Source organism: Trichosurus vulpecula, chromosome 2 (genome assembly GCF_011100635.1).
Source record: "Trichosurus vulpecula isolate mTriVul1 chromosome 2, mTriVul1.pri, whole genome shotgun sequence".
NCBI lineage: Eukaryota > Metazoa > Chordata > Mammalia > Diprotodontia > Phalangeridae > Trichosurus > Trichosurus vulpecula.
The window spans coordinates 13136584-13145790 of record NC_050574.1 but is presented as its reverse complement, the minus strand read 5'-3'; the positions used below and the strand labels follow the sequence as shown (position 1 = coordinate 13145790).

Below are 9207 nucleotides of genomic sequence, written 5' to 3'. Positions count from 1 at the left end.
TGCTTCCTGTCTCAGTTGGAGTCAAGTCTGCTACAAACCAATAAATTCTCTTTAACCATCAGATTGTTCTGCCTAAGGGGTGGAAATAAGTACTCATATATTCATGGCCCTATGAACACCTTCTAAAGTGGTCAGAGCATAGGGACACAGTTCTCAAAGAAAGAATTCCTAACTATTAACCACCATATGAGAGAGTGCTCTAAATCACCAATGATAATAGGCATACAACTCAAAATAACTCTGAACAAAGTAGCAAAGATGGCATGAAATGAAAATAGTCAATGTCAGATAGGCTGTGAGAAAATCAGCTCACTAACACTTGTGGGTGGAGATTCTCATTGGTATAGCCACTGTGGAGAGCATTTTGGAATTCCACAAAAGTAACTGAACTGTCCATAATCTTTGACTCAGGGATCCCATGGCTTAGCACATGCCCAGTAAAGTTACAGACACCAAAATAAACATAGCAACCTATTTTGTGGTACCAAAAACCTGAAGCAAAACAGGTGTGTATCAAATGGAAAATGGCTAAACACACTACGTGGTACATGGCTCTAACAGAATATTGTAGTCATAAGAAATGATGACAAGGAAGAAGGCAAAGAAGTATGGGAAAGACACATACGAACATATGCAGAGAGAAGTAAGCAGAACTAGAAAAGGATATGTACAATGATAAAAATATAAGAACAGTTATCCCTTCCACATTGCAACTGTCCCCATCATGGTTTCAATATTTCACGGGTCAGCATAAGAAATTAATTGAAAATTTGGGGGGAGTTTTGGGAATGCACAGACTACATGTGAAAGCCAGCAGATGACAGAGAAAAAGTTTAGAAACTCAGAAATGCATAAAACACATGTATAGTAAATGACATCAACATATTTTATCTTTCAATACCATAATAATTCGGACTTCTTCTCTGGTACGAAGGGAGGGCCAAAAAATTTTACGTGGATTTTCCAGATTGCAGGGGTGCCATGCCCCTAAGCCCCTCGATGTGGAAGTAATAACTGTAGAAAGAACAAAAAACAACCTAAACAGAATGCTGCAAAATCAAAATGTCTAGCTCATCCCAGAAAAGTGAGAAAATGTCGCTCTGCCCCTTAAATGCAAAGGTGGGGAAATCTGGCTACGGAGAGTTTCGTGTGCTGTTGCATGGGTGATGTATTGATTAGGTTTTTTTGGTTGTTCAGTTCCTGTCTCTGACCCTTCATGACTCCCTCTTTTTTTGGGTAGCAGGGAGAGCAGGGGGGAACAGGGAAGGTTTCCTGGCAAAGACACTGGAGTGGTTTGCCATTTCCTTCTCCAGCTCATTTTACAGAAGAGGAAATTAAGGCAAACACGGTGAAGGGACTTGCCCAGTTAAGTATCTGAGGCCAGATTTAAACTCGTCTTCCTGGCTCCAGGCCTGGCACTCTGTCCACTGTGTCTCCCAGCTACCCTGCTTAGTTTTACTAAACTGCTTTTCCTTTCTGTGCTTTAATATTTGCTATAACAGAAATTTAGCTAGGAGAGGGCTATAATTCTAAAACGCAAAAACAAAATGTATCAATAAGAATGTAGTGTAAAACATAAGAGTAACAAAACTCCTTGAAGCCAACCCAATCTTGGTTTTGTCTGTGCATTTCTAGTGCTTGGTACAGGGCTATGCGCACCCACAGGCACTTGCTTCACTTTTTTTAGTTGGACTTTCTTTCTTTTTCTTTCTTTGCTTCATTGTCTCTAGTCTCCCAAGTACCACGTGTATTTTAAGACCATGCCACATGCCTCACACCTCACTAATGCCTTTAAAAGAAATGATGTCTGGCTTCACTGACTTTTCCTCTTCCTTGGTCTTCCAGGCCTCTCCCATTTTCAAAATGAGGGAACTAAGCCTCAGAAGCCTAAAGGATCTGCCTAAGATTGTACACTAGTCAAAGGCAGGATGCAAAAGCAATTATGGTAGGTGCAGGAGGTTAAAAGAAAAAAAATAAAAGTCATGGTATACAAGGAACTTGAATGGGGGGAGGGGGAGGGATGAAGTAGGTTTGCAGATACGTCAATACAAGGGAATTTGAGGGGAGAGAGAGAGCAGCTAACAACACAGGGAAAGAGGAAAGGCTTGTCCAAGAGACAGAATCTGGCCTGTGCCTTGAGTGAAGAGGGAAGGGTAAGGAGGAACTCCATTTTAGAAAGCACGGAGAGCCAATGGGAAGAGAAAGTACCACCAGTGAAAGTACCATCAAGGTAGGGAGGAGCCCATTTATGGACATACTTCAATGCCAAGTGCAGGAGTTTTTATTTTACTTTGGAAGGAACAGGGAGTCAATGACACTTTCTGAGTAGGGGACTGATCCCATGAGACATTTGCATTTGGAATGTCTGGACACTAATGTGCTAAGATAGATTAGGGAGGCCTGAGATGACTGGGAAAGAGGAAGAACAATGAGGAGGCTGAAGCCGTCACCCAAGTTAAAGGTGATGGGGTCTGATGCCAGGAATGCTGGAAGAACTGACAACATCTGGCAACTAACAATCCAATACTGGGAGTGAAGGAGTGGGAAGAAACAGACAACTCTAAGGCTGAGAATATTAGTGAACTTTAGAATAGTGGGCCCCCAACAGAAATGCGGCAGGGGAAGGAGGGAAGGGAAGAAGTCCTTGTTAAGTGCCTGTGATGTGCCACCTCACAAATATCATTTCATTGGCTCCTCACAACAACCCTGGGAGGCAGGTGTTATTATTATCCCCATATTACAGCTGGGGAAACTGAGGCACATGAGAATAAGTGGCCTGCCCAGGATCACCCAGCTAGTAAATGTCTGAGGCTACATTTGAACTCAGTTCTTAAATACAGGCCCAGCACTCTACCTACTGCACCAGCTACCCAACTAGCTGTCAGGAAATTGGAAAAGGGTCAGTTATAGAGGGAAAAAACAAGTTACATTTAGGCCACATTGAATTTGAGAGAAGATGCTACATCTAAGGGGATATGTCCAGCAGGCAGTTGGAAATGTGTGCCTTCAGTTAAGAGGACACATGAGGGCTGAATATTTAGAACTGGGAGTCATCTGTCCGGAGATGCTGATGCAACTGAAGAGATTATTGTGGAGAGAGGACAGGACCTAGGGCAGAGGCTGGAACAAGCAGGAGAAAGAAGCAGCACAAAATGGGGGGGGGGGGGGAGTTGGAGAGCGGTGGCGGGGACAGAAAGAAGGCAAGGGAGGAAAGAATATTGAGGAGGTGGTAGTGGTCAACAATATTAAACACTACAGACAGATTGGGATGATCACTGAGAGTCACTGCGGTGAACAGTGAAAAGCTCACTGGTACCTTGGAAAGGGCAATTTCAGGTACATCATAGTGTCTTCTCTTTGGGGCCTGCACAACCCAATAACCGCCTACCCTTTCTCTCCCCTCGTCTATCTTTTCTCTCCTCCAGCAATCCCTAGTTTGAGGTCTTAGTTGAACTGCTTCCATTTCTCTCTTTCTGCCTCTTTCCCTCTCTCCCCTCCTTTTTTCCCCTCTTCTACATAATACACAATTTGGCAATATATCCCCCAGGCAAAATGTGCATATTAAATGCCAGGCATGGTGGTACACACCAGGGAAAAGGAGGCTGCTGGATCTCTCAAGTTCCAGAGCTCTGAGCTTCAGTGGGCTAAGCCAATGAATAGATCCAGGGTCCAAATTAAATTCAGCTTTACTATGTGAGCCCATGAGAGCAGACAGAGGGGCTACCAGGTTGCCTAAGGAGGGGCAAACCAGCCCAGGTCAAAGGGCAAAGTCCCTGGGCCATCAGAGTAGGACCAGGCCCTTGAGTAGTCTCTGGACTTCCAGCCTGAAAAAAGATAGGGAGATCTAGTCTTTAAAAAAAATCTACTATATGCAAAGTCCTGAGCTAAGCAACGGGGGAGACAAAAAACTAAAGAAGGCATGGTCTCTTTGTTCCTGGAGCTCACATCAAGTGGAAAGATATGCCAAAAGATACAGGGTGAGTCATAAAAGAGACAGAGGCCAAATGTGATGTGAGGAGCAAGAAGAGAGAAATCTCATCTCTGGCTGCAGGATATGAAGAGGGGAAGGGAAAGAGAAACATTTATATTGTGGCTACCACGGGCCAGGCCCTGTGCTAAGTGCTCTTAGAAATCTCATGTGAGTAGTGAGGACAGGTTTCCTGGGTGGTTCACCTGTGCCTTACAGAATTTCAACAGGTAGGTAAAAGGATGGAGGTCAATGTAGTACCAGGCAAAACAGCATGAGCAGAAGGGGCTATTCATGAGGGAGACATTTATAGATGAGAGACATTAAACCAGGGCCACATGTAGGCTGCAACGCTCCTGTGTGTGCCAGAACCGGATTAAAATGTAACTGGTAAACATTTAACAAAATCAGTAAAAATACAATCAGACACAGATAACATTACGTTGAAAACTAAGTCTCTCTGTGCCCACGGGGATCATACATACAGTTTAGGGGTCCTCATTACTATTCATTTGACACCACTGTTCTAGAGCATGGGCACAAGGAAGAAAATTCTCTCAGATAAGAGGAGAAAAGGGGAGGGAAGGGTAGAATGGGACTTGTGATGCACAGGTGAATTCACTGAAGTACCTCCAACAAATGATATAATCAGGCGTCTGCCTAAGGAAGCTGAATCTGGCAACAGTGGGATAGATGGATGGATAGGTGGATGGATGGAAAGACAGACAGATGGATAGATGGATGGAGGGATGAATGGATGGACAGAATGGGGAAAGAGAACAGAGAAGTGAAAGACAGGTAGGAGGCTACTGTAGTCATCTAAATGGATCTGTATAAGGCTACAAAGAGAGCAATGAGGATTGAGACTGGTAAGGAGAAGCCACACTAAGGTAAGAGAACTCTCAACTATGTACAGCTGAGGCTTCCATCAAGCTCTGCCTACTCCATGCTACAGAGAAAATGACTATTTCAAACTGGCTCATTTTTAAGCTCTCTATAAGGCTCCAGCACATTCATCACTTTGTCTATTCTTTCTTCTCAAATGGCCAACTCCAATTCTACCCAAGGCATGCTCTTCTACTGGACTTTCTAGGCCCACAGCATCCTTTTCTTTACCTTTTTTCTTTCAGCGCCTCTTTAATGCACTGAAATCTGATTTTCAGCACAGTCCTATATAGAGAACTCCTTGAATTTCTCTTCAGTGAAAGGCCACATACACATTCATCTCAACCTTCTAAGCCCCTGAAATGTAGCCTTTCACACCTCTCCAAATGCAGCATTTGTTTTCCATGCCCAGATTTGTTCACTACCACAGCAGGAATGAGTCACTTGAGAATGGTGCTCAAGGCTTACTACAATGGGCACCATCCCAATTCATCTCATCATGCTCCCCTAACAGGACCTGCCTTCCACAAGAGAGTATGGCTTGGGACTATTCACCACTTTCCACAAGTAACAGGTTAATTCCTTTCTTCCCCAACAAACCACGTGCTACCTGTATCAAATAAAAATGTGCTTCAGGAATCCTTCATTCCTCATCTGAACCCACATCAACATCTTTTTTTACCTGAGCTTCTAAAAACTTGAAGTCTGTACCTACTCATTTTGGTCCTTTTAAAAACAATGCTAGAAAATGCATCATTAATACATATAAAATAGCTGGTGTTGCCTCAAGGAAATTGAAATCGCCCTAAGAAGTTGGACTGTCAATTATATGTCTTTTGAATTCACAGCACCAAGCTCAGTACTGAGCACACAGCAGTACTAAATTCCTGGGCAGTTTCATTAATTGGGGTCACAGGAAAGGGACACTAGTGCCTCCCTCCTCAGATTATCTCCAATCTATCCTGTATACATCTTATTTTTAGGTTGCCTCAAGGTTTGCAAAGTGCTTTATAAATATTATCTCATTTGATCTTCACAACACCCCTGGGAGGATCCCCATTTTACAGATGAGCAACTGAGGCAGGTGAACACTTTTGCTCCAGGTCCCATAGTGTCCCATAAGTGTCTAAGGCTGGATGTGAACTCAGGTCTTCCTGACACCAGGTCCAGCTTTCCACCCACTCCCCCACCAAGCTGCCTCAATTCTTTCCATGTTATACAGTGTGAGTTCTATGAGGGCAGGGTCTTGACTTTGCCCTTCTGTGTACCCCCATGCTTAGCCCAGTGCCTGGCACAGAGGAAGCACTAAATTGATGCTTATTGACTTGACCAGCAATTGCTGGGAAGTGTTTCTCAAGGATTGAGGACTGCACCCACCACAATGGACTCAGTTTCCTAAGTTCTGGCACATGGATCAGAAATGTTTCCAAACTCGGAGAATCTAGGTATCGTTTCAGCAAAGAAGAAAATCCAACTAACCTGGCACCTGGCTGTTGGGATCACAGGGACCATCCTCTCCTGAATGCTTCCCCTTTGGGGAAGAGCAGAATCCTCAGAGGCAGAGCTGGGAAGCAGAGAGGAAAGGTGAGAGGCTGGCATTTCCTTGGCCCCAGAGAAAACAAATCCCCTACTTCCAGAAAGGGCTTGAGGTTAGAAGGAAAAGATGGCAAAACCCTTGCTCCCCTGCTCCCAGGAGAAGGGAAATGGGCCCCAGTCTTTGCTGCCTGGGGGACAAATTCTCATACATATAACTGAAGGGCCTCCTGAGAACAAATAAATAGTATTTCCTTCAAACCCCCATGGATATGACTGGAAAACCTCACACTTCTACAGAAGAGGAGGTTGTAGAATCAAAGATTGAGGGCTTAAGGGGAATTTCAGAGATTAACTCATCTCAAGTTTGACAAGGATCCTGAAACGCAGAGAATTTCCAATGTTTGTACCACATATAAGTAATAAATGGCACAGCCAGGATTCAAAACTGAGCTTCCTAAATCCAAAGTTCTTACCAGTGAATGCCCCAGGCAGCACAAGTGAGAAGTTCTACACCCCTAGTTCCCAAGATGTGAGGAAAGGGTTAAGAGCTTTGCTATCTAAGGGAAATGAAGGCACCACACAAGTCCCTGAACGGGGACCACAGACATCCAACACCACCCCCTCCTTCTCTTCCCCTGACTAAATTCTGGGGCCCAGGTTTAGCCCAAGGTAGCAGTAGGGACAGACACCACAAGACCTGCAAATGACTGATTCAATGAATTAATGAATGAATGAATGAATGAATGCCACTGAATGCCCTTTGTCCCCTAAGCTCAGGCTCAGAGGCTGGGTGCAGGCGCCACTAGGTTCATCCCAGGAGGTTCAGCTCCTGGGAGAATCCTCCCAATCCATAGGGCCCTAACTGAAATATAGAATCCAAAGAGGAGGGAGAGAACCTGAACAGTCTGGAAAAGGCAGAAAGGGAGGAAGAGAAGAAAGAGGAAAAGGGTGGGGGAAGGGAGAGAGAAGGAGATGGAGAGGAGGAGAGAGGGAGAGAGGAGATGGAGAGGGATGGGGGGAGGGGATAGAAAGAGAAGAGGGAGGGCAGGAGGAAAGAGGGGCGTCAAGGGGAGAAGGGGAGAGAAAGAATGGAAGAGGGGAAGAGGGAAGAGAGTTAAGGGGACAAGGGGGAAGAGGGGAGGAAAAGAGAACGGAAGGGGGAGGGGAAGGAAATGGAGAGGGGCAGTGGGGGGAATGAGGAGAGGTGAGAGAAGAGAGAAGTGGGAAGGAGAGGAGCGGTAAAGGGGGAGAGTAAAGAAAGAAAGATGGGGAGGAAAGGGAAGGAGGAAACGGAGGAGAAGGGTGAGAAAGGGAGAGCAAAGGGAAAGGTAGAAAGGAGAGGGGGGGGGCAAAGGGGAGAAAGAAAAAGAGGAAGGGGGGAAGGAAAGAGGGAGGCAGTGTGCAAGGAGGGAGAGGAGGGAAGAGAGGAGGAGGAGGAAGAAGGGAAGGGAAGTTGATGAACGGGGAGAGCGGGAGCCGGGACAGGGCAGCGCGAGGGGAGGTGGGGAGGGACGGGGGGCTGAGGCGGCCTCTCTCACCAGGCGAGGAAAAGAGGACAACGAGGAAGCGGAAGTCCCCCTCGGGTGGACTGGGCCCCTGCTCCGACATTTCCGGCCCTCCCCCATTTCTCGTTAGTGACAGTTTCCATGGCAACTGAGAGCGGTCCAGGGACTGAAAAGGAGGCAGCGTCACGCACAGTGCCTTCTGGGAAAAGTAGTCAGGCGGCCCGTAGTAGCTCCTGCGCCTGCGCCAAAGACGGGAGAGCGCCTCTGGTCTAGGCTGAGCCCACGTGGTATAGGATACAAAGGAGTACTCCCCTCCCCCCTCGCCTTCACCACGCCACCCCCATCCCTTCCCATCCCCCACCTTTCCGTACAGCCTCGGGTTTATTTCTCCCAGACTCTGGGCTACTTCCATTTGTCAGCCTTCAGTTTCTCCTGCTCTGTATAGTCCGGAAGCCCCATGAGGTGGTCCCCAAGAACCCCTAGGGCTTCTTTGGGGAGTACTGGTGAAGAAATAACGAATTTTTCATGTTCAGAGGGTTTAGCACAATGTCTGGACATAGGCACTTAATAAACGCTAGTTGAATATGGTCAGTTCAAATAGCAAGTCAACAAGCCAACAAGCACTTATTAAGCACCAAATGTGTGCCAGGTGCTGTGCCAAGCACTTGGAATACAAAAATAAAAATAAAAAAACAGTCCCTGCACTCATGGACCAGCTCATTTTATGAGGGTGAGAGATGATGGGCAGCCTCCCCAGCAATGACCTCTGGCCTTCAGAGTCTCCCTGCATCCAGGAGGGTGTCTCCCTGCAGCTTGTCCTGTACAGTGTTTGTGGGGCTAGCTCCTGGACAAACGTTGCTATTTACAATTCTCCATTCATCGATGAGAATTTATTAAGGGAGTCTTGTGTGCTTAGCACTGTGCTAAGTGCTGGGGATACAAAGAAACAGTTAAAAACAAGTCCTCAGGAAACCAGACAGAGATGAGAAGGGTTGAAGCAGAAGGGTAGCACAGTGGAAAGAGTGTAGACTTTTTGGGGTCTTTTTTTTTTCCAATTTAAGACTTCTTTATTTGGTTGTTTATTCATTCATTCATTTAATTATTTTTGGAAACTAAACTCCGTATCTGGCCCAGGCTGGAAGTGTTGTGGTCACTCACAGACCTGATCCCACTATAGATCAGCACAAAAGATTTAAATTGTTCAGTTTTCCCACATGAGGCAGGTTGCCACTCCTTGGGCATCCTAGTGAACTTCCTCCACTTTGGGGCTGGACTTCATGCAGCACCTGGCATACATGATTGGCTTTAGCCCCC

The 9207-nt window shown here is 46.0% G+C and overlaps 1 long non-coding RNA gene across 1 annotated transcript; it reads right to left on the bottom strand.

Moving 5' to 3' along the window:
- Positions 1–917: 917 nt before the first annotated feature.
- Positions 918–8008, bottom strand: LOC118839801. The gene is made up of 3 exons (XR_005009639.1): positions 7927–8008; positions 6332–6416; positions 918–1014 (listed from the first exon to the last, which is right to left on the bottom strand). It is a non-coding gene; the product is annotated as an uncharacterized LOC118839801 (long non-coding RNA).
- Positions 8009–9207: the final 1199 nt, after the last annotated feature.